Source organism: Misgurnus anguillicaudatus, chromosome 13 (genome assembly GCF_027580225.2).
Source record: "Misgurnus anguillicaudatus chromosome 13, ASM2758022v2, whole genome shotgun sequence".
Taxonomy (NCBI): domain Eukaryota; kingdom Metazoa; phylum Chordata; class Actinopteri; order Cypriniformes; family Cobitidae; genus Misgurnus; species Misgurnus anguillicaudatus.
This window is the reverse complement of record NC_073349.2, coordinates 15,833,013-15,856,729: the sequence shown is the minus strand read 5'-3', so window position 1 is coordinate 15,856,729 and position 23,717 is coordinate 15,833,013. Positions and strand designations below refer to the sequence as shown.

The window sequence follows — 23,717 nt, the reverse complement described above, 5'->3', positions numbered from 1 at the left end:
GAAATACTACCTTGTAGGAACACTAACAAGTTGGAGGTCCCCTTTAAAACAAATGAATGATGAGGAGGGCATGAATGACAACCGAGTTGCTGAAGACCCAAGGTGCGCATTTAACAGTAAAACCTGTAATGTTCCTTTCATATAAACCTAAATTACTAGTTTCAATCCTACCAACAAGCATCCAATCAGAATCAAGTATTCCAGACAGCAGTGTAATAGTCAGACATTATGACTCTTGCTAGCACCATGTGCCAATATTCCTTCTAAAAAAAAACAACGTATGGCGTAACACATCTGCTTACAAACGCATGCATGTGAACACGGGCCCTTCGGCTGTGCTCCACTCACTTTATTGGTCATTTCAGAGCTTATAAAATTGGCCTGCCATCTGATATATTTAATGGCAGATCGGGGAAACTTATGGTGTAATAATTATTGATTGTCTCTGATTTATAAGTACCCTCTCTGAAACGTAATGCCGAGGCTGATCGAGCTGCTATAGCATAAGTGCATGTAAAACATTTAAACTACCTACAGGCATTCACATGCATTGCAATACACAGACAAACACACACACAGACAGACACACACGCTTCTGGCACTCTCTTTCACCAGCTGTGATACTAAACTAACACTGCAGACTGTTCAAGATTCTGTTTGAAAAACGTCTTAGCTATTCATCTCTCTAGTACCTTATTACTGTACACTTGTGCAAAATTAACCATTGAAGAAGTAGCAAAACCTTTTCCTCCCAAATCTGAGTGAAATGAATGAATGCAATTTAAACAGTTTGTGTGCATACTGTATTCCTCTCTATCTCAAAGCTTTGATCATTTACACTTTATTTCCCCAGCTCTCCCTCTCCTTTGTTTTCAAATCAAGAACAGGCACAAGCACAATTTTCAGATTCAAATCAGCACTGGACAAAGGCTTTGTTTTAAAACGAAGGTTGTTATACAAGGCGAATTTGGCAACAGAAATGGACAGCATCTGTTATGCACGACCAATTAAAAACTGTTATGTCATTCATTGTTCGCCACAGTCACAAAAATGCAAATTGAAACATTCAACTAAAAGACATGCTGAATATTTAACAGCACAAAGGTGTAAAATGACCACAAATTAGATTTCTTTAATATCACAATTATTTCTCCTAGACATCAATGAGATTAAACAGAGAGCAGATGAAAACTTTTGCTCAAGTCTCCTGCAAAGAAATTTCACCTGAGAAAAATGTGTCTATTATAGTTTCAGATCTCAACAATGTCACAAACTGAACCCAGATGAAAGTCAACATTTTTAAAGATTTCAATATAAACTAATTTCTCATCAAATGTAGCCAAATCCAGATTATATTTTTTCTTAACTCATTCACCGCCATTGACGAGTTATCTCGTCATTTATGAGTTCATATTTAAGTAATAAATATGCCTTTCTGGACGAATTTCAAAGTGAAAGTGTAATACCGCTTTTATCCACCAGATGGCTCCAAACCGAATTAATCAAAAACGGAAGTTAAAAAGATTTAATGATTTATTTTAACTGCCTTTATGTTTGATAGTCATTCTGAGTCTGATGTCTAACATAAATTCCTTTACAAAAACGCAATTTTTTAAGCTTTTTGCTCAAAATGTTGTATTTTTGAAGAGAAATAGTTAAAAAAAAGAAGTAGAAAAAGTAAATATATAATGAAACGTTTTTTCCCCATTTTGTTTGTTTGTTTGTTTGTTTATTGTTTGTTTGAAAGCAGAGGGTGTGTTCTTTAATTTGATATAATTTGTATGTTTATATATTTATAGAAAATAATTTTTGGTGGGCAACTTTTCTCAAAAAGGCTGGCGGTGAATGAGTTAAAAGTGGGGTGCACGATCTCTGAAAGCCAATGTTGATATTTGAAATCACCTAAACAAACACGCCCCTACTCCAATAGAATCTGGACCTTTTTTGATAGACCCGCCCACCACATACGCAACCCAGACAACGATATCAGTTAGTAGACATGCCCCTTACGGACGGTACATTCACATGGGGCGAAAGCGTTTATGCTTCACAGAAGGCATGTCTGAAGGATGGGCAACAGCCAATCACAGTGGCCGCAACACATGCTCCGGTCTTCCATAAACGTAATTCCATAAAATTGAATGGGAAGCGTTAACACTTACCTTGGGTTCACATCAACCGCGTTTGAGGTGTCAAAATATGCTTGTACCGCGTCTAGTTTGCCGCTTGAACATTTTGAGTTTACTCGCTTCATTCGTGTGTGAAAGCCTCGCGTCATATTCAATTCATTGAGACATTCACGCAGAAATCCGCGTCATGGGAGGGCCTTCCATAGGCTTCTTCTACGCTTGCTTTCTGTAATCACATCACTACTAGAGCAAGCTTCTGAAATCGCTGTTAACCCGGTGCTTTTTTCCGCCAAAGTTCAAATTTTTCAACTTGCGCGTCTCCAGCGGCAACGCTCAATTAGCGCCATTCGCACAAACTAGACGTGTGAATGAGGCGGAATCGCGTCTACTGCGCAGCGCTCAACGCCTTATTTGCGCTGCGAGACCTCCAGACGCGTGTCAATTAGGGCTGGGTTTCGATTCAAATTTCAAGAATCGATTCGATTCCGATTCTCAAGATCTTGAATCGATTATCATCATTCGATTCGATTCGATCTGATTCGATCTTCGAGATTTAGATAAGTGTTTTTGAAAAAAGCCAGAAATGGTGCCAGATAGGGGTGGGGGGAATGACCAAAAATCGATTCCACGGAATGAGTCATTTTATTTCACGGTAACGGTATATTTCATGGTATACATGTTTTTCAGTTTATATTGGTTTTGGATTATAAAAATGTGCAGTTATTTGCCACTCACTATAGCTTTTAACTGCTCACCACAGTTTTAAAATATGGACAATTTAAAGTAAATAATGTTACAGTGAAAATGCCCAGATGATAACAACAGAGTCTTGAGTTATTAATTTTATAGACTATTGAAGATATAGTATGCATTGTATTTTGTATTTATGCATACATTACATTAAAAATAGGCAATATGTAAAATCAATAGGTATAAATATATGCATAAACCTACAGACAGGATAAATACCTGTATATGAGAGACGGATCTCTAGATATAGATATTATACATATGACAGGTGATATGATGTGATGAAGTCTGTTTTAAGGTCTTGACGCTCTTTACTTTCTATTAGACCTTAACATTTGCGTCTCTTTCTCGTCTTTCTGATCAAAGATATTTGTACTATAAGCGATTTAGGCGTCAAACTATATCGCTCCAGCAGCGCACGTGTCACTGATATAAACGTGAGTTTTGTCTTAGCTTGCTTAAAGTTCAGAAAACTTTACAACTATTAGCATTATGTGCGAGAAGAACTCTTTATTTGGCGACCCGATGCGCGCGCCTCAAGAAACCTCTGCCCGTCAGAGACCGGCTGCATGAGCACAGAGGGAGGGAGAGAGAGAGAGTTTCGCTGGAGACACGCGGTGGATTCACTGGCGCTTATTATAAAAATAACACAAATAACTCGTTCATTTGTTATGAGTGGATTATTTTACATATAGATCGCAGCTTTGAGGGTTTCTGGAGTTTTCAAAACAACCACTTGCTTAACGTTACTGACCGCCATGTTCGTTGTTTTAATGTCCTCCAACCTCGCGCGCATGCGTGAATTCAATGATGCAGCAAGTTTAAGTTATTATTAAATCGATCCTCTGAGTTACGGATCGATCTTTAGAAATTAACATGAAAATCGATTCAGAATCGGTGAATCAATTTTTTTTAACACAGCCCTAGTGTCAATGCGTCTTTACATTGACTTACCATTGAAATCACTCGCGCTTGACGCCTCTACCACGGCTGGTCTGAATGCAGCATTACACCGCGGGTGTGCATTATTTTCCAAATAAGTTAAAGGACCGGAGTCATTATTACGCTTATACCACCATAACCACAAACACTGCTCTGGTGCTTATTTTTTTTTTATAAGTTGGACAAGTTACGTTTGCCGTTTACAGAAAAATAATCAACACCCATGAAACATTTCTTAACCAATCAGAAAAAAGCATTTCAACAGCCCTGTGGTATAATTGCATTTATCCCTTTTATCAGAAGAGACATTGGATGAAGCCGAGCAGACGAGAAGCGGTGCTCTACATTACACTTCATCTATTAATCCAACAGGATCTTATGAAAAGAGCCAATGGAAGAACTTGCCAACAAACGAGAGCAACTGATCTAATTCACACCCGAAACAAACTTTTAAGCTTCAGACACCTTGATGCAGTTGCAGCGAATTCAAAAATAGCTTTGCGCCATTTAATGAAGTTAAAGCTATATGGACATACCACATGATAAATAAACAACACATTTTCATACACGTCGAGAGGTGAAAATCTGGGATAGGAAAGATCTTATAATGCGAGTTTTAAAAACATAAAGTTTGTGTGTGCGTGCCCATTTGAGTACAGCCATGTCTTCTGAGGAGAATTGGGTCAGGCAGACTCCTGGGAGAATCAGAGGGAAACGAGACAGAATGAACAAGAACAAGCAAGTCAAAAGAAGACAGCGGGCATGAGGGACGGAGTGAACAGCGTAGAAGGTTATAAGTGAAGGATAAATGAGAGAGAGGAAGAGAGAGAGGAAGAGCAAGCGAGAGAGAGGTGGATGATACCAAGGGAACAACAACAGCTCGGCATCAGTTGCAATGCTTTATGTGTTAAATGCTTTGAGGCTGAATCTCACTGACAGTACAAAAACAATCGGGGTGAATGTGGAAGTGTCGTATCTATCTCTGCAAACCAGAATCAGAAAAGTGGCAAAAAGTTGCTTTTTGGCCACACTACACGCAGAATGAAAACATTTACTAGGCATCATAAGATTTTTACTGGCCATGAAACTACATTTTTGTTTTATATGTCTCATGTGTGTCTATGAAAATGCACAGATGTACTATGTGTCTGTGAAAATGCCCCTATTTGGCTGAGAGTTTTTATGTGTGTACTTTTAAATGCAAATGAGCTACAGCTCCTCACTCCCTTACCAACAGACAGTGAACGCTTTTGGTTAAAAATAGATCTGATTCCTGTGAACACAGTCTGAGACAATAGTATCTTTAGCCACATTAGTGCTACAACGTGCTAAGAACATTTGTGGGTGGGGCTTTGTTTGTGTGACATCACATTAACCAGAGAATCAAAACAGCATGTCTAATAAGAATGCTTTGGTTTAATGGGGATAAAAAATTAGAAAGGAGGTGGATTTTTTTCATTGCAGGGTTGTTGTGTTCACACAGTGCCAACACACATTTATGTCCAAAATTTTTCATAGTAAAGCTGCAATTTTAAACTTTTGCCTCTCTATCGCCATCTCTGTTTGAAAAGGTTACTTTGCATACTCATACGTGTATTAAAAACAACGGACATTTTCCACAAAATCCAACACGATATCTCAACTTACAAATGAATATTAAAAACTTACTGTTGTAAATCGGTTGAACGTAAGGAAATATAGTTTTCAACCGGTGTGCCTTATAAGTCTTAAAAAGTGAAGCCTCTGGCTCTTTGATCGCCTTCTGGTGGCTGGCTGTAGTACAAGTCATAAACCCCGCCCTCCCCATTCAAACGCATGGGACTCTGCTCTAAATAAAAAAAATTTACACTTCCAATAAAAGATGGTTTTGGTCCTTTCAGGTAGTTGTTATCACGCTGATATATGTTCTAGTGTTAAATTTTGTGTTGAGTTTCATTTTAGCTAGTAATTTAATGTTATAGAAACAGGGCGTGTCGTTATGATTGACGTGGTTGAATTGGGCGCGCGAGCGTTTGGACGGAAGTTTGATACCGCGGCTCTGCCTCCTGGCTCCACGGACGATTCCTTCTGCGCATGTCTTGGCTCCAAACTGCCGTTTTTACGTAACATGGCGGCGACCATGGTCGGACATTTTTGGCTTTAATTCATTACAATGGAGGGAGGCGACAACGCGTCGTCCATCTTTTTTTACAGTCTATGTTTTCAACACAGATTTATGATGTAAGTGCTCAGTAAAAATGTTTTGTTTATTTTTAATTGCAGATTTAAAAGTAGTTTGTGTCTGTATTTCATTTGAATTATTATCTTTGTCTACATTGCATTATTTTTGTGTCATTGGTGCCATCCTAACCGGTCAACCGGTGCCTGTTACAGAATCTTGAATTTGTTTCTGGTGATTTAAATTCAGCAGCTAAATTACAAGAATATGTAACCACATTGATATTTGGAGTTATGACAATACACTAAAACAATGGTGCACCATCTGTACTATTTTTTTTATTTCATTGGTTCACATCCCTATATGTGTAAGCCATGTGTTATTTAACAATTATACAAATGTTACTGCCAACTGGATAGCAAGTCTGTTTAAGTTACTTGCCAAGCCTGTTTGTACTTACATTTGGAGAGTGCTCATTTCGAACCCTGGATCTAAAGACCAAAAATGATTCAAAAGTGTCGTACAATAAATACAATAAAGACTCCACCGACACGACATACAGCTCTCCAACTCAATTCAAACAGTAGGTCCAATTCCAAATCGCATACTTATGCACTACAGTATCCCATTTTATAGTATAAATACTAGTGCAAGTAGTGTGTTCACATTGGATATAAAAAAACTGTACAATTTAAGTACCCGAATGATGCACCATTCAATTGAATAAATTAAGTTTGTAAAGCTGGATGTTTCACATACTCAATGGTTGCAGTTTTGCATACGTGACGGAAGAGAGGTGGGGCTATTAGAAGCAGTGAAAGGAAACTTCACCTGTGGAGACGATTATACTTTAGTATACTTAAGTGCAAAGCAGATAACACTGGCATTAAAAGAACAATGTAATAGATTTTTATTGACTTGTATTATAAACTATACGTATGACATCATTTGTGCTCATCTGTGAAACCGCTTATACTTTCGCATTGTAAAAAACATTAATTGTTCCATTTGGGATGACACTACTCTTTAAAAATTCATACACCAGATGGTTGACTACATAGTGCATAGTTTAAGTGCATAGTGTATGACTTGTCATTTAGGACACAGCTAGTGTTGTGTTGCCCAGCCAAACCCTCCACACCTCAATGATTATAAAATAAGATTACATTTCTGTCCCTATACTGTAGACTTTGACACTACTGGGGTAATTAGTTTGTGGCTGGAATAGATTAAATATTTAGGTATGAAATATTTAGGGCCCTCCAGTGGGACTGAACTTCAAATGGAAATCTCGCTGACCTTCCGGAAATGTGCTAAGTAGAGAAACTAGGAATGCATGTTAATATGTCCAGCCCTCATTTCAGTGCATGTCCACAACAACAAATAGACGATAGATATCTTGGGCTCAGATGCAAAAGCAGCTAAACGCCACCTCTGTCAAAAATTATATAATGATTTTGACCGAATGCTCTCGGCACATATAATACGTTTACAAAATACTTTCGCTTCAATTTTCGCTTAATCCCGCCCTCAGGCCATTCAGAAATACCGCTTTCTTGGCAGTTAAAGGAATATTCTACTCATTTTCAATATTAAACTATGTTATTACCTTAACTAAGAATTGTTGATACATCCCTCTATCATCTGTGTGCGTGCACGTAAGTGCTGGAGCGCGCTGCGACACTTCGATAGCATTTAGGTTAGTCCCATTCATTCAATGGTACCATTTAGAGATAAAGTTAGAAGTGACCAAACACATCAATGTTTTTCCTATTTAAGACGAGTAGTTATACGAGCAAGTTTGGTGGTACAAAAGAAAACGTAGCGCTTTTCTAAGCGGATTTAAAAGAGGAACTATATTTTATGGCGTAATAGCACTTTTGGGAGTACTTCAACTCGGCGCAGTAACACCCTCCCTCTCCCATTATGAGAGTGAGAAGGGGAGCTGACTTTTCAGGCGAGTCGAAGTACTCCTAAAAGTGCTACCACACCACAAAATATAGCTCCTCCTCCAAATCCGCCCAGAAAAGCGCCACGTTCCACTCTGTACCACCAAACTTGCCCGTACAACCACTCGTCCCAAACAGGAAAAACGTTGATGTGCTTGGTCACTTCTAACTTTATCTCTGATTGGTACCATTGAATGAATGGGGCTAAGCTAAATGCTATCGAAGTGTCGCAGCGCGCTCCAGCACTTACGTGCACGCACACAGATGATAGAGGGATCTATCAACAATTCTTAGTTAAGGTAATAACATAGTTTAATATTGAAAATGAGTAGACTATTCCTTTAAATCCGTTAAACGGCACAACGATTTTTCTGTAAAGTTTTGTAAACTCCGAAGACTTTTTTTACACAAATTTGTTAAAAAATGACAGTAAAGGGTGACTGGAGACTTTTTATAAGTGGAGAGATTTGCATGCACTTAGAGGGTTTTGCAGCTAAAGACATTCAAAATGTGTTAAATACCAATGATACCATTCAATACCATTTCAATTATTGACTAATGCGACTTTCACATAGGACGCGGTGTGCGCTCGCTATGAAACCCATTCATTTCAATGGCTTGCGCCATGCCAGGGCGGTTTGTTGTTGCGTCAAGCAAAGCGCGAGCTCTGTGACGATTACCTGCGCGGCCAGTAGAAACGGGGCATCCAAACAAGCACCAAACTCAAAATGGACGAAAAACTTATACTGTTTGTTTCGGAATTCCCAGAGCTTTATAATACAAGTTTACGCTCCTACAGAGACATCGGAAGGAAAGCCGTGTCATGGAAACAAGTAGCAATTCAAGTTGGCATGCCAGGTGTGTTTTAAGTCAGGTAGCTTGATGTAGGTAAGCAGCTTAAAGTTACGTGAAATGGAGACGGGCAACATCAGTCTCTGTATTCCTCATCCACTATTTAACCCAAATATAAACACTGTAATAATTTACTGAAAACTCCGCCTACTTCGGTCTGGCCAGCAGAGCGCTAATCGCTAAACCCAGTGGCAAGCACAGCGCACACCGCGTCCTATGTGAAAGCCGCATGATAGTCAAGGTCAGATGCACTTAGAGGGCTTCACACCTATTCATTTTTACATATGCCGTATAAAAATGACGATCAACAGGCTGCCATTCCTGCAACAAAATTTCTAAGCTGAGGTTTCACATATCACATATTTTTATTATTCAGTGTATCTTGTCATTAAAAAAGCTTTTAAAGCAATGCATGAACATTTATTATTAAAATTATGAAAATATTTTACAAAAAGAAATATTGAATATAAAAGGCCGTCAACTGTAACACAGAATACTCAGTTTTAGATATGAATGATTTTCTATGGAGGGACATGTTGGTACGGTCTACAGCATCAACATCAGAGGCCGCGAAAAAGCAGCAGAGCGGGGAAATGAAAGGAGGAGAGAGCAGAAAGGCAAGTGTGAAATATTCAGCACTGAACTCTGCTCCCGGTGAAGAAAGAGCGAGAGCGAGAATGATTGAAATAAAGATAATGCGGCCACGTTACACAAACTCTCCGTCTCATTTATCCTCTTTGTGCCCACAGAGAAATTAACCATTGCGCTGATAACTTTCCCACACTGTCTTAAAGGATACTGAACAAGTCATTAGCTTTTTGTTATACAGATTCTGATGTTTGCCCCCTGTTGTTTGAATTATGAAAACTGTCCTGCTTTATGGGCATCCCATATGCAAATGATCATGTCACAGCACTGCGTCGATGAGAAGAAACACATTGACTGGAAGTCACAAGTGTGGACCAAAGAGGAAAATGAATCAGCAGGCGCAGACGAATGGCCAAAGTCACATTCACTGCAAGTGCCCATCTGGAGAGTTTGGCTGTCTGCTCTCACTGTAAACTGTGATGGAGCCAAAGATGCCTCTGCCACATCGACACACAAAAACTAACAGATTACCCTCATCTCTGCTACTCAAACCACAACGGGAAAAAAAATCAGACTTATGAATCGCATGAATGACGATTCTGTGTTTTAAGTAGGTGGATTTCTGAATATAGGTCAGTCGAAGACATTGCGGTCTCCGTTCCATCTACTTCCCGTTGTATGCACTTGATACTCCAATAATCTGTTGCGCAATACGTCTCCTCTCTGTTAGAGAACATTGCAATCTATCGTCTCTGCTTTCTCCATACCCAGACCATTAGATCAGACATCAAAGGTTTGGTTATTTAAAGTACACCCAGAGAGGGACAGCACACAGCAGTGTGTGTGCGTCGACGGATGAATGGGTTTTAAACAGAATACATTAACAACAGAGAGTGTGCGTGTGTGTGTGTGTGCGTGTGCATACCACGCTACAACAGTTGACATGACATCAGGTAAGGATAAATGCTTTCGTCCTAACTGTGTTCCTCAAGGTGGTTAGAAAGGACAAGATAAGAGTTATAAAAAGACCTGTATGAGGGCTAAAAACATGACTCTGATTCTGAATGAAACAAAACATGATTTGACCGTGCATGCACAGAAACTGTATATTAAAAGCATCAATCATTTCATTTCACAGTTGAAAGAAAAATCGTTTTCAATCATTTTCTTTGATTTTTTGCCTCTACCTAAGATCATTAAGTCAATGTAATTTTTAAAGGGCACAAAGTCTAATGTACCGCTGCTGAATTATTTAAAATGCTACTGAGAGCTTGAAAGTAACTAAGTTATAAGCAGCAATTCAAAGGACACAGTCTTGAAATAAGACAGGTTCACCATTTTTTCCACTTGTCCAGTGTTTTTAACATTTACCTATTGACATCTTAATTTTTTTCACATAAAGATGACCTAAATATGCAACTTAAGTGAACGATGGGCAAATATCTGTACACCCTAAAAAAATACTGGTTATTTTCAAAAAGAGACGAACTCAACCCAAGGGGTTGTAATTTAAAGGTATAGCGGAAGATTTTCGTTTTCCGGGTGAATCACCTCTGATTCATTCTGATTATATGTTGACGTATAACCGTCGTACGTGCTCGCCTCTAGGTTCGCTTTCTGCACATGCGCACTTCCACGTGTATGTGTGTTGTGCTACGGTTTCAACCATTCATTGAAGGTCGCGTTCTCACTGTGTTTTTTTTTCAAAATGTCTGAGGGTCGCAAGAGAAAAAGTGTCTACGAATTGTATGACAAGAAGAAAGGACTATAAAGAAAGAAACAAGACCAGAGTGTTTATGGGAGGCTATTTCACACGCTGGCTGCTGGCGTGAGCTAAAAGGACAGGTTGGGCTTCCCACGCGAAGTTTCTACTGGAAAGGTACATTTTGTCATGCTATTTGGAGAAATCCATTTAAAATCACTGCTAGTAAAAGTTGATGTAAGCTATGATTAGCGATGCTAGCCCTGGCACGAGTCACGAACCGCACAGACACGGTAAACATGCCGACAGCAACTTGTAAACAGAGCGAAGAGAAGAACTAAGCTCATGCATGCTCTCTCTCTGTCTCGTGCACACGTTTAACAGGCGTTCCCTCTCGGGAGGAGGGAGAGTGTTGCGTGTGCATTTTTTTTTTTTAAATATGGATGGACTGTTCTTTTAAATAATTCTGGAAAATCTTCCGCTATACCTTTAATTTAACTTATTACACGGCTCTCTGGAATGCTTGATTCTGATTGGTCAGTTGAGACATTTGCAGGTTCGTTCTTTTCAAATAATAACCGCTCCAAATTGATAACGCATAGCCGGACTACTTGCACGAGTGAAATCGCTCCGCGCCAATAAAGATCAATAAAGATTACTGTCTGTTTGGCGCCATCTTGTGACAAACACTGGACAACCACGACAAGACACAGACAACTTGAGACTGAACCTGACAAAATAGAGCATGACAGCTACGAAGCCAACACACACAAAAATACAGAATGGGGATTAAAACTTCTCAAAGACTGGCTAAAAGAGAAGAAATGGAGACAGACAAGTATGAAGCAGCGGATCTTAATAAGGTATTACGATCATTTTATGCATCTGTGCAAAGTTTCGCGGAAGGACAAAAATGTTAATTTAAAACAAATATGCCAATAAAATGTTTAAAATTCATATTCATGTCCAGTTTTTTTTCTTATGTGGCAAGTAGCCGTGTAATAAGCGGGATAATGTAGAGGCAGCCGGTAGTTATTGGGAAATAAGCCCCTTCAGTGTGATACAAGACCCTCCGCTTCGCGTCGGGTCCTGATCACACTGTCGGGGCTTATTTCCCAATAACTACCGGCTGCCTCTACATTATCCCTTACTTATGCGAGGTTGTTTCAACGCAAAATGCTGGGTTGTTAAACCATTTGGTTAAATAGACGTTTTTAGCAGTAACAACATTAACAAAGGCTTTTGTGGAACTCCGCTAAGAATCAATAACAACAAAGTCCTTTTAGAGTAGTTTATTTCTGATAACAAGCAAAATAAAGTAGATCACCTAACGGTACTTTCTGGACTATAAGCCGCATCATTAAAAAATGCATCATTAAGACGAAATAACACATATAGGTCACAGTAGACTATACGTCGCGTTTATTTAGAAAATTATTTCACAAAATCCAAGCCGAAGAACAGACATTTAATCTGGAAAGGCAAGTGGTTCAACTAAACAATAGCAGACAGAACAGCAGGCTGAATAGATGAACGTTAAAAGTAATATTATCAGTTACTTAAACGATAAACCATAGCATACAGAACTTACCTGGAAGGTTGAATAGGCTAAATTAACCGAACAAGCCAACTAGGGTGAAGTTTGCATACTCGTCATTCCGCATCACTGAATCTATTGAATTACATAAATACAGAAGCAGCATATGGTGAACTCTCGCGGCTATAGACGGTAATGTTGTCTCTTGCCTCATAAATGTCTAAATTAATTCATACTGATTTACAAGGCACACCTGACTATAAGACGCAGCACCAGCCAAGTTATGAAAAAAAAAACGCGGTTTATAGACCAAAAAATATGGTAGTTGATATTTCATAGCTAAAGCGTATAAAAAAACGACAGTGAGCTAACGTCGCTGTGTAAATTTTCAACATGGTAAATGCTAAAACTAGTTGTTCAGATAGAAAGAGATGTTTTCCATTTTGCGGGTGGTAAAACTCCTGTGGTCATCTTTCAAATTCATTGAAATTTCACGTTCACTTGTAGTTTAGCAATTAAACTAAATGTCTATTACAATTTTAAGAATGTTTTTACTGTGCACGTCACCTGAGGAAATCCAAAGTTGCGTCGAGCAGAACCAAGATGGCAGCCACGACAGCGGAGATAGTTGCGTACCTACTATAATGTTTACAATGTTAACTACAAACCGGCTGCCAAACCTGCCTTCTCGTAGCGGTGATCCATGATGTCTTTAGGAAACCAAAACATTGTTATTTTCGATGAGGTATTTGATCCAGAGTTCAGTTTAACCACTAGTCAGACCATTAAACAAACAGAAAACAGAAGTAGGGGTGTGACGGTTATTATATAACCGTGAGACCGACGGTTATAGTTGAACACCGTCATTAGAACTCTATAACCGGCAAAACCGTGTTATTAAAATATTAAAAAATATATATCATAAAGAATGTTTAAAAACTAATTAAAAACAATTGTCAACAGTATGTGTTAACTTACACGCTCCACCATGTTATCACATCACGCAATGAAAAATACAGAGCGGAGCAGACACTGACAACGCGCTGACATACAGGAGAGACCAGTGCACTTTTTGGTTACTTTTGAGATTAAACAATATTAAACAAAGTCTCACCTTTCAAATAATCTCTTCCTTCTATTTAATTTATAGAATCAAATAAACATGAACGACCATAATATGTTTTATCCGCGGAAAGCCTCCGCCCCGCTTTTCAAGTTCAAATCCTCCCATGTTAATCTAACTCTCCTGAAAGCACATTCACTGCTAGTTGTCTTGCTGTTAATTGTAAATAAACGTAACGCAAGTAGCTAATCAGTGTCTAGTTTATTCAAATGCTGGTTTCACATCGCAAGCATGAGCACTGAGCAGCGCGTATGCGGAGAGCGTTTGCCGCGCGTGGCCATTGTGCTTTTACATCGGCTGAGTTTGCAGCGCATATGGCGCAGTTTAATAACAGTATAACAATCTCAAGTTCACATTACTTTATTTTACATGCATTTATGGGCAAAACCTCTTCAAGACGCTTTTTAATCCACATTGTTTTCGTGCTGTTCTGGTCCGTGTAATGACAGATATAGACACAATTATAGACATTAAAAGCCCATGGCACAAATCTGTTTCTCTGAAGATTATTATGATAGATAGAGGATTCATTTATGCTGGGCAAAGAGTGACAGCGCAGTCTTCTGGCAACAGTGTGTTTTTTAAATATTTAATTGCTTTCTGATAAATTTCTCAAAGTCATTGTTTAAAACACATTGGCATCACATTCATGATTTTATGGTAAAATGACACTTTCGCGTCAATCCACGAGCATTTAAACAAGCAAATTCCCCCCCTGGACGGTTATGTGACGAACCGTCACATTTGACTCAGGTCATAACCGTCATCACCAATTCTGAAACCGGCACAGCCCTAAACAGAAGTAATGTTCCGACCAGACACGTAACCACACAACGCACGTGCCTCCGATGATATTAACATTTTCTGGGTTAATTTAACTCAACTGCTGTGTTTTCCCTTTTTTGACCCCACGCTCGGTTGAAAATAATCCACCACTTTTCAAAGTATACAAAGATATTGGTTATAACAAAAGCAATTCTATTACTATAAATAAGGGACAATGCAGCACTCAATATGGCTGCTCTGGTGACAGAAGTCCCGCCTTCAAGTTAAAACATCAAATCATCAATCGATAAAGAGTGGTGATTCTCTGAGGAAAGGGCTCTATACAGAGTGTAAACACATTGTTTTCTATGAGTATATGAACACCGTTGCCGACAGGTGGCGCCTGTCCGCGGCGCCCAGCTTTGACTTAGGAAGTTGCTCAAATCCCTGTCGCGCCACAGAGCACCACTCACATAGTTTAACATTAAATAACATCATATTTGTCCCAAATCATTAAAGATTAACATTGGCTGCTAACGTATATTTTGCATTTTGAAGTAGACGCTATCTGACTAAGCTCGCAGTATTTAATGTGCACTTCCGGTTTACGATACCTCAGAGTTGTCCTAGACGCGACTCAAAGCGGCACTGAGCTAAGCTGCGCGTCAGGTGTGCGACCCCCTTGAGGCACTTGCCAATCTGTATGCAGGCGCAGTAGCTGAAACGACTCTGATAAAGGTGCTTAAGGATCTCTTCACAGAAATGCAATATAATATAAAAATATTTTTAACACTGTTTTGTGTGGCGGTTTTGAATTCATGAATGTCAATTTTTTTTGACATTTGAAGGTGCATTGTGTAACTTATAGAAGGATTGCTTGACAGAAATGCAATAACTATATTATCAATGGTGTATAAAGACCTCACGTAATGTACTGTATTGTTTTTATTACCTTAGAATTAGCTGTTTTATCTACAAACAATACGGGTCTCCTCTCCTTACATGAAAGTCACCGTCATGTTTCTACAGTAGCCCTAAACGGACAAACTGCTTTACAGAGCGTGTTTTGTCCTGACATTGTCTCAGACGACGACATGTTTATCCTGTGGTAGCTTCTCTTTGCATTTGCAGATTAAATTGTTGGTCAGAAATATGTTATTTAAATGTGAATTTAGCAATTCAATTTATAACTTACTGAAGTCCTTGCGAATATGGCCACCTAGTGACTCCCATTAAGGCACTTTGATGTATATAAAAATTGCTATTAAAATCAATACAATGTTTGAGATTATAAAGACGTTTAGCCTACTAAAGTTTTCAGGTTTATTAAAGGTGTAATGTGTTTTTTTTAGTGGCATCTAGCAGTGAGATTGCAGATTGAAACCAACCTCAATTTCGAAACACAATAGCTGCTACATAACAAGCATGTCGTCGTCTGAGACAACGTAGTGACAAACACGCTCTGTAAAGTAGTTTGTCCATTTAGGGCTACTGTAGAAACATGGCAGGGACTTCTATGTAAGAGGACCCGTGGTGTATGTATATAAAACCAGCTCATTTTAAGGTAATAAAAGCAATACAGTTCATTGTGTAAGGGTTTTATACGTATATTACATTGGATTTCCTTCAAGAAATCCTTTTAAAAGTTACACAATGCACATTTAAATGTAAAAAAAAAAAAATGATTTCATGAATTCAACACTGCCACACAAAACCGTGGTTAAAAATAATGTCCTAAGACTGTATTTCCTACTTGTATGCCAATTGTTTTTAAAACATCTATTACCACCCAGAAAATATTTACAGATGATAAAGTATTGTAGAGCCTTTAGCTGTGCATAAGCTTAAATGGATTATAATGAAACTGCGGAGACTATTTATTGTCGCTCGTGTGAATCACAGATGGAATTAGACTGGCAGACATTTATATTATAAAGGCGAAAACAACAGCAGTAATTTAATTTTAAATATTGCAGTGTTTCTTTCATTTCCTCCTTAAATAAATAAACAAGAAACAAGAAGATTATTGTTGAGTGATGCTAAAATAACAAGCACCTTGATAGCAATGCTTTCATAATGAGGATGAAGATGGCAAAAGCTTCATCGCTCTCTATTCCCCATCTCATTCTCCATTCTTTTTCTCATCCGCCTCTCCGTATCCTCAAGCTGAGAGTTACGGGGGACAAAACAGGGGAAGAGTCCTCATCTCTGATTTATGTTTGTTTCTCTGTCCCACTTGCATTTACAACACTATGAATGCAACAGAAAGCGTAGCTCATCACAAAAGCACACACAAGGACTTTCATTATGATGCGGAACGCCTCAACTTGCATGTCTCGATTACAAAGCCTTGTTTCCTGACCACCCCCACCTTATCGCTTTATTGTTTTGTATTGTATCATGGTGGGATAAGTGGATGCCGCTTCTATTGTCACATGCAATCGGAAACAAAATTATGCGGGGGAAAGGTGGCCGAGCCGGTGGAAAGCTCCTCTGCTCGGATCTTCCTCACCCAATTGGCAAAAATTATAGGAGGCAGATGATTAAAAGTAATTTGACCAAAAGAAAGTGCCAACTCGGATGTGCTTGCGTGAGAGAGATGGAGTGTGTGTGTTAAGACGGAAGGTGAATGACCCTCGTAATGGCTTAGCTGTCCGCGTATCTCAATTACACCGTAATTGCCGCTCGGTCCTCACATAATTTTCACTAATTTCTGTTGAAGGGGCAGTCGTAACACTAACTTGCATGTGCTGTGCTGGTATTAAGGGACGACTCATAATCTGTCTCCACGTCTGTATATATTAGTAAAAAATAATTATATTACATTATCTTTCCATAATATGTTTGTCAAGAGCGCTACAGGGGGTGGAAATGATTATCAACATTGTTACAGTGTCGACTTATGGCATCTCAGCAGTGCTGTAATCTCAAAAATAATCATCTGGAGAGAGTTCACACAAAGGCTGCGGAGATCAACCTCGGCTCCTTTCTCTTTATTTATCTCTTTAATTCATACTAATATTACCTATACTGAATATGTATCATACTAATACATATTTTCTCTTTTATACATGATACAGATGCATGCTGTACACTCTCAGGAATAAAGGTACAAAAGCAGTCACTGGTGCTACCCCACGAGTGCATATTAATACCTTAAAGTTACATATTTGGTACCAAATATACAAATATCTGTACTTATAAAGTACATATTAGGACCTTTTTTATCGGGTGACAGCCATCACAGTGACAGCTTTTGTACCATATTTCTAAGTGTGAATACACCAGGGGTCTCCAACATGGTGCCCGCAGGCACCAGGTTGCCCACACGAAGTCTGTGAGTTGCCCGCCAAAGCACATTGGATTAATAGCCTCAATTTAATATATTTTTTCATATGTTTTGAGGGTATACAGTACACATATATGGCCCTGTTTGTGAAATCCATGCTAAAGTCTCATCATCTTATTATAAGAAGAGCATCAAAGTTTGATTTCAACAATTGATTTAACTATGTTTTCAATATTTAAAAAGACCTTAGTCAATATTACAGTTATCAAGGTTATATTTCCACAGAAAGCTCTTTAGGATACTGTACTGTCTTTTATAAAACAGTTATTAAATGTGTCTGCTTGACTCATATAGTCCTAAAATGGTTGGCTACAAGCTCCTTGTCTGTATATGTTTTTACAAATACATTTTTCTAATTTTATTTTATTTGTCATATGGGAAAGTGTTTATGCAGATTACACAAATCCATCTAAGAGATCATTAGTCGAATGCTGATGTGATTAACAAGTGTTTACTTCATTTGTCTAAACTGCACATCTGAGCTTATTAAAGAATATTGGGCAAGATATATATACACCTAAGGTACAGTTAGTATGAATCTAACTTAAAAGTGTGTATCTATAAGCTCAAAAAAATTTGTTCAATCAACTTAATTTAATTAAGGAAAACATTCTCACAAAATTAGTTTAGGCTTGTTTAACAAGAATAGATTAACTAAGGGACATTATGATATTATGCAGTGCCCGAATATAGTCCTCTGAAAGTTACCAAGGGGACTATTTTCAGGCGCTGCGTAATATCATTGCGCCTGCCCTGCTGCAGCTAATCAAGCCATCAAAGTGCTTGATTATACGCCAGAATAAGAGTATAGTTTCTAGTCATATCGGACTAGAAAATCGCAACTTTTAATTTTCTGTCAGTCTTAGTACATGCTAGCCTGGGTGCCAGACGATCTTAGCCCCGCCCACCACATTTGAAATACGGGGGAAGATCGTTCTGGGGATTCACCGTTGAGGAGCTACTATGCGAATACCAAAACCGGCCGACGAATCCAATTGTGAGGGCGGGCTTTATACGATGATGGACAGATGATCAACAGTAACGTATCAACCACGTCACCAAAGAGCGCGTGTGTTGAATGGCTGCCGCTGTAGAGTTCAGGGGCCTCATGTATAAAGCATGCGTACGCCCAAAACAGGGCTGGAAACGTGCGTACGCCAGTTCTCACGCAAAGGTTGTGATTTATAAAAAAATAAACTTGATGGGAGAATGGGATTGCAAGGTTGGATATTAGGATGATTCATGTACACACACTTGCATGTGATCTGTGATTTATAAAGGGAACATCGCTTTGTTTTATAAGTCTTCATAATTTTTGGTGTATGCCATTTTTGGCTTTTGTGCGTACGTAGACTTTTAGTAAGAATCCCACGCACAGTTTTATACATGAGGCCCCAGATGTGTGGATTCTGACATTGAGTCTGTTCTAAAAGATATCGACAGAGCATTGATTTTAAAAGAGGAACAGTCTAACTCAGACTTAGTATAATTACAATGATGTTAGTATCATTGTAGCGAAATTACTAGCATTTCGGTCAGGCTGCTAAAGACGCCATTTCAACATCACACACTCCGTTGCTCTGATTGGTCGTATGTGTATTCAATTGAGTGCAGAGGCATTTTTCGGTTGAGACACGCCTCATAATTTTAGCTCAATGGAGCGGTATCAGACTCAAATTCTGACTAGAATTGAGTATGACAACGTCAGGCTAAGTACATGCTACAGAAGAGTCAAGTTTTAAATAGGAAAAAAATCGAACTCTTTGGTTATTTTTGAGCGTGATGCTAATGGTCTAAACAGATTCAATGGATTATGCTATGCTATGCTAAAAGTTGTACTGCCAGACCCGGAGATCTGCTGAATGGATTCCAAAATGGTAAAAATCAAATATTTAACTTTAGGGAAGCTGGAATATGTTTTTTTAGTGTAATATGCGCCCTTTTAGGAACAAATGTGTACTTTTTACAAAGGTACCACCCTCCCCATTAACAGCTTTTATACCTTTAATTCTGAGAGTTTAGTTGATACCAAATTCCTGCAGTTTCTGTTGCTTATTGAAAGCATTGTATTAGCAATGCAAAGGTTATAGGTTCGAATCCCAGTATGCATGTAATTGGTAAAAAGATCTGCAAAATGCATAAACGTAATACTTTTGAAACGTCAACATGCTCTGTAATGCTATTTTAAACAAAATGTTCAACAAAAAGTGTTGTCTTTTCGACGGCACATGTATGCATAATTTCACTGAATATTTTTCAGAAGAATAGCTTTGTGATGAGTCTCCAAAATTAAATTACATAAATGGCACCATTCAAGAGGTGAAAAGTGTTGTGTGACACGGTGTTAATGGGCATGTCTATAAATAACCAATTCCATATAGACAGTCCACATTGAATATGACTCATTGGTTGTGATTTCCCTCCACTATTGTTATGGTGAAATGTAATATATTTATAGCATTTATTCCACACTGTGATAACAGGCTTTTCGAGAAATGTGAACGTGGCAGGATGCTTTAGCCGAGTTTCTCCACTGTCTCGCTCATGGCTGCCTGAACTTTCTCTCATAAGTGGTATAATTTGTTGAGTATATGGGGTGATAGAATAAGAGGGTTTGAGAGCTGTATTGATTTAGAGTTTTTTCCAGTAGGAGCGCAGATAATGATGCTGACATTCGCGTCGAGTGTCGCCTTCAATTCACATCGGTTACTTATATAATGACAAGGACGTTACAGTTCTCTTGATCAAATGTCACTTTGTACCAAAGTTGTCTTTCAGAGTAAAAGCTATAAAAGAGTGAAATTTCATGGCCATCATACTGTACCTCAGCTGGGATTTGGGTACAAGCAATAACCACGACTGTGTGCAAACCAGAATAAATGTAAAGAGGTAACCAATGATGAGATTTTATTGCTACCTTTGTAAGATCAGACCAGACATAAGCCCCCCAAAAGTTGATTTACTGAAGGGGGATAAAATTTTCTTTTTGTTGCTGCTGCATTTTTGTAATTCTCTGTTTTTTTTCTTGTAATGCAGTTCTTGTAATCCTATATTCATACTAGTAACTTTTATTGGATTTATCCACCGTTTATTTTCTCTCTCGCTCAATATTTTGGCAAATTCGAAATGGGGTCCATCACAGCCATTAACCATTTATAACAGATCTGTTGTAGAGACTTAGCATTTGTGAAATGTTGTTAATGAGTGTGAGCTGGGAAATCCTGCATCATGCTCCAACGTGATAAAAGGATGTGCAATATTTCAGTCGGGTTCACAGCTCACCTGTGGGTGCGTCTATCACATTCACAAACACCTCTTTGGCTGCAAATACTCTTTAAAGGGATAGTTCACCCAAAAATGGAAATTCTGTCATCATTAACACACCCTTATGTAGTTCTAAACCTGTACACATTTATTCTGTTGAAAACAAAAGAAGATATTTTCATAAAAGAAGGAAAAATAAATACTATGGAAGTCAATGGGTACCGCCAACTGTGCACGTACCCTTCATTTCATCAAAATATCTTTTTTTCGTGTTAAACATGCATAATAAAGAAACGTTTACAGGTTTAAAACAACACGAGAGTGAGTATGACAGAATTTTCATTTTGGGGTGGGTGAACTATCCCTTTAAGTGTGGCATGGGGTAAACAATCTCTGTTCAGCAGCTACGCAGCTAAAACATCTAGAAGATTCTTCTGCGATTTTGACATGCAAATAATCCAGATTGTTCTCAACAGACACATCCTCACACAAAAAGTGCTAGACTGACTAAACAAAAACTGTCATCAATGTGTCACAGCAGCAATAAAGCATTAAAATGAATGTTAAAACACAATAATGAATAATAAAGAGCAAAAGATGTGTCATACTTCAATATAGTGTTGATTTAAGTGTTATAAAACTCACGTCAAACCTATATTACTTTAATTTATTTAAATATAAACTACTAAACACAACTTATAAGAGTTCACAAAATAAGTGCAGCTATTTGAAATGTAATATTTCTTAATGTGTGTTAATATTTATATATGCGTTCCCCACTAACACAATACTCACGCACGCACAACCTTGCTGTGGGGTTTATTGACCCTGAATTTCTCTCCATCCTAAAACATATTCTCTCGAGTTAAGCCTACTTGTAAACAAACTGTTGAATGGCCGAGCAATGAGAAGGACAGCATAACAAAAACAAAATGTTTCCAGATCACTCATGTTGGGTGATCTCACATTTAAGAGCAAAAAAAAAAAAAACATTAATATGCCCATGATATGTCAAAATTACAATATTACAAAATGGTTACTTCACAAAATAAAATACTGTAGCATATAGTACATAATAGAAAATGGTACAAAAGCTGTCACTATGGCACCATTTGGATCTACTATGTGCCGTTTATGTACCTCTGGGGTACCAGTATGTACCTTTGAGGTACTAGTGTGCACCCTTTACGCACAAATGTTTACTTTTTTAAAGGGTGGTGCCCCATTGACACCTTTTGAACCTGAGAGCGTAGTAAATTGTTGTCCAAATGTTATATTATATAGTAATGACCTCACTTTGTTAATGTATGCTGTAGTAGTCTGTAGTAATAACTGTAGTGAAGCGATACTATGTAGGGAATACAGTAGTATACTATAATATTTACTATGGTAAGGTTCAAAAACACTACCTAAACATTTTACAGCAGTTTACTAATTAATTACTTTATAATGCATACTAAGAATATTTTTCACCTAAGACTGCATACATCACAGTGTAAAACCATTCAACTTTTTAAATATTTTTAAAATAATATTTTCTCAATAAGAGTTGCAAAGCAAAGTGATTTTTCTCCATTCAAACTCAGAATGGTACAAAAACTGGTTTCAAAAAGTACTACTACTAACGTTACTCAAAGAGTCCACATTAGTAGGCTACGTATATATTGGTAAAAAAATAGGACCTTGATTTCTGAGAGTGTACATCTTATTTCTTTGTTTTAGTCATAAGGTATCATGTTAAACAACTTTTAGCTGTAGACTAAATACGGTCAATGGATTTATAATTACTTCAGGAATAATTGGAAAATACAACACTCGGGGCAATCGTTCTTCAGACAGAGCATCTCTTTACCTAACCACCCATTTCCCAATGCCTCATTAACCTGCAAATAAATATAGGCTAAATATAACAGCAAACAATAATAAGAATATTGGAAAAAGCGTCTGCTTAATTCCTTAATGTAGGCTAAGGTGAATATGCTCGACAGGTTAGGTTTTATAACGCATCTTCACGACCGCTTGTTCAACTCTAACCAGTGAACTTAACTGACGGCTTCATTCAAATAAACGTCCAAAAAGGGCTTATTTTTAGCGATAGGCTACTATAAAAGAACCATTTTGGGTTTTCCAGAGAACCTTTTATGCAATCTTTTAGTAACGTATTTTTAAGCGTGTAACTTACGTAGTTCTCAAATAAACAAACAATAACGTGTTTGTCTCAAATGTACGTCCGGCCTGTTTTACCGCGCTATTTTTTATTCAGGTTTAGAAAAGACATAAGAATGACTACGGCGTAGCAAAATATGTAAAGTTGGTTTACCTGCTCGGGTTGACACAGAGTACTCGCGGGCAGTGTAACAAAATCCAAACTTTGAAGACTGAGAGCCCAAGATCGGCTGTTAACGGCTCGTGAATGACAGACGCATTAGATGAGCGCAGATCTGACAGGACTGTCGGCGCTCAGTCCTTCCCTCTCTCTCTCTCTCTCTCTCTCTCTCTCTCTCTCTCTCTCTCTCTCTCTCTCTCTCTCTCTCTCTCTCTCTCTCTCTCTCTCTCTCTCTCAACCCCAGAGAAATAAATAATCTCTGCTTTCATCTGGATCACCGAAT

General features: G+C 38.2%; 1 protein-coding gene across 1 annotated transcript in view; it reads right to left on the bottom strand.

Annotated features, from left to right (window-relative positions):
• camkvl (CaM kinase-like vesicle-associated, like) overlaps nt 1-23,637 on the bottom strand; it is a 51,572-nt gene extending 27,935 nt beyond the window's left edge. The window contains exon 1 of the mRNA XM_055188682.2: nt 23,429-23,637. The gene's annotated coding sequence lies outside the window, so the exon portion shown is untranslated. The remainder of the gene's footprint in view (nt 1-23,428) is intronic.
• Between the last annotated feature and the right edge of the window lie 80 nt (nt 23,638-23,717).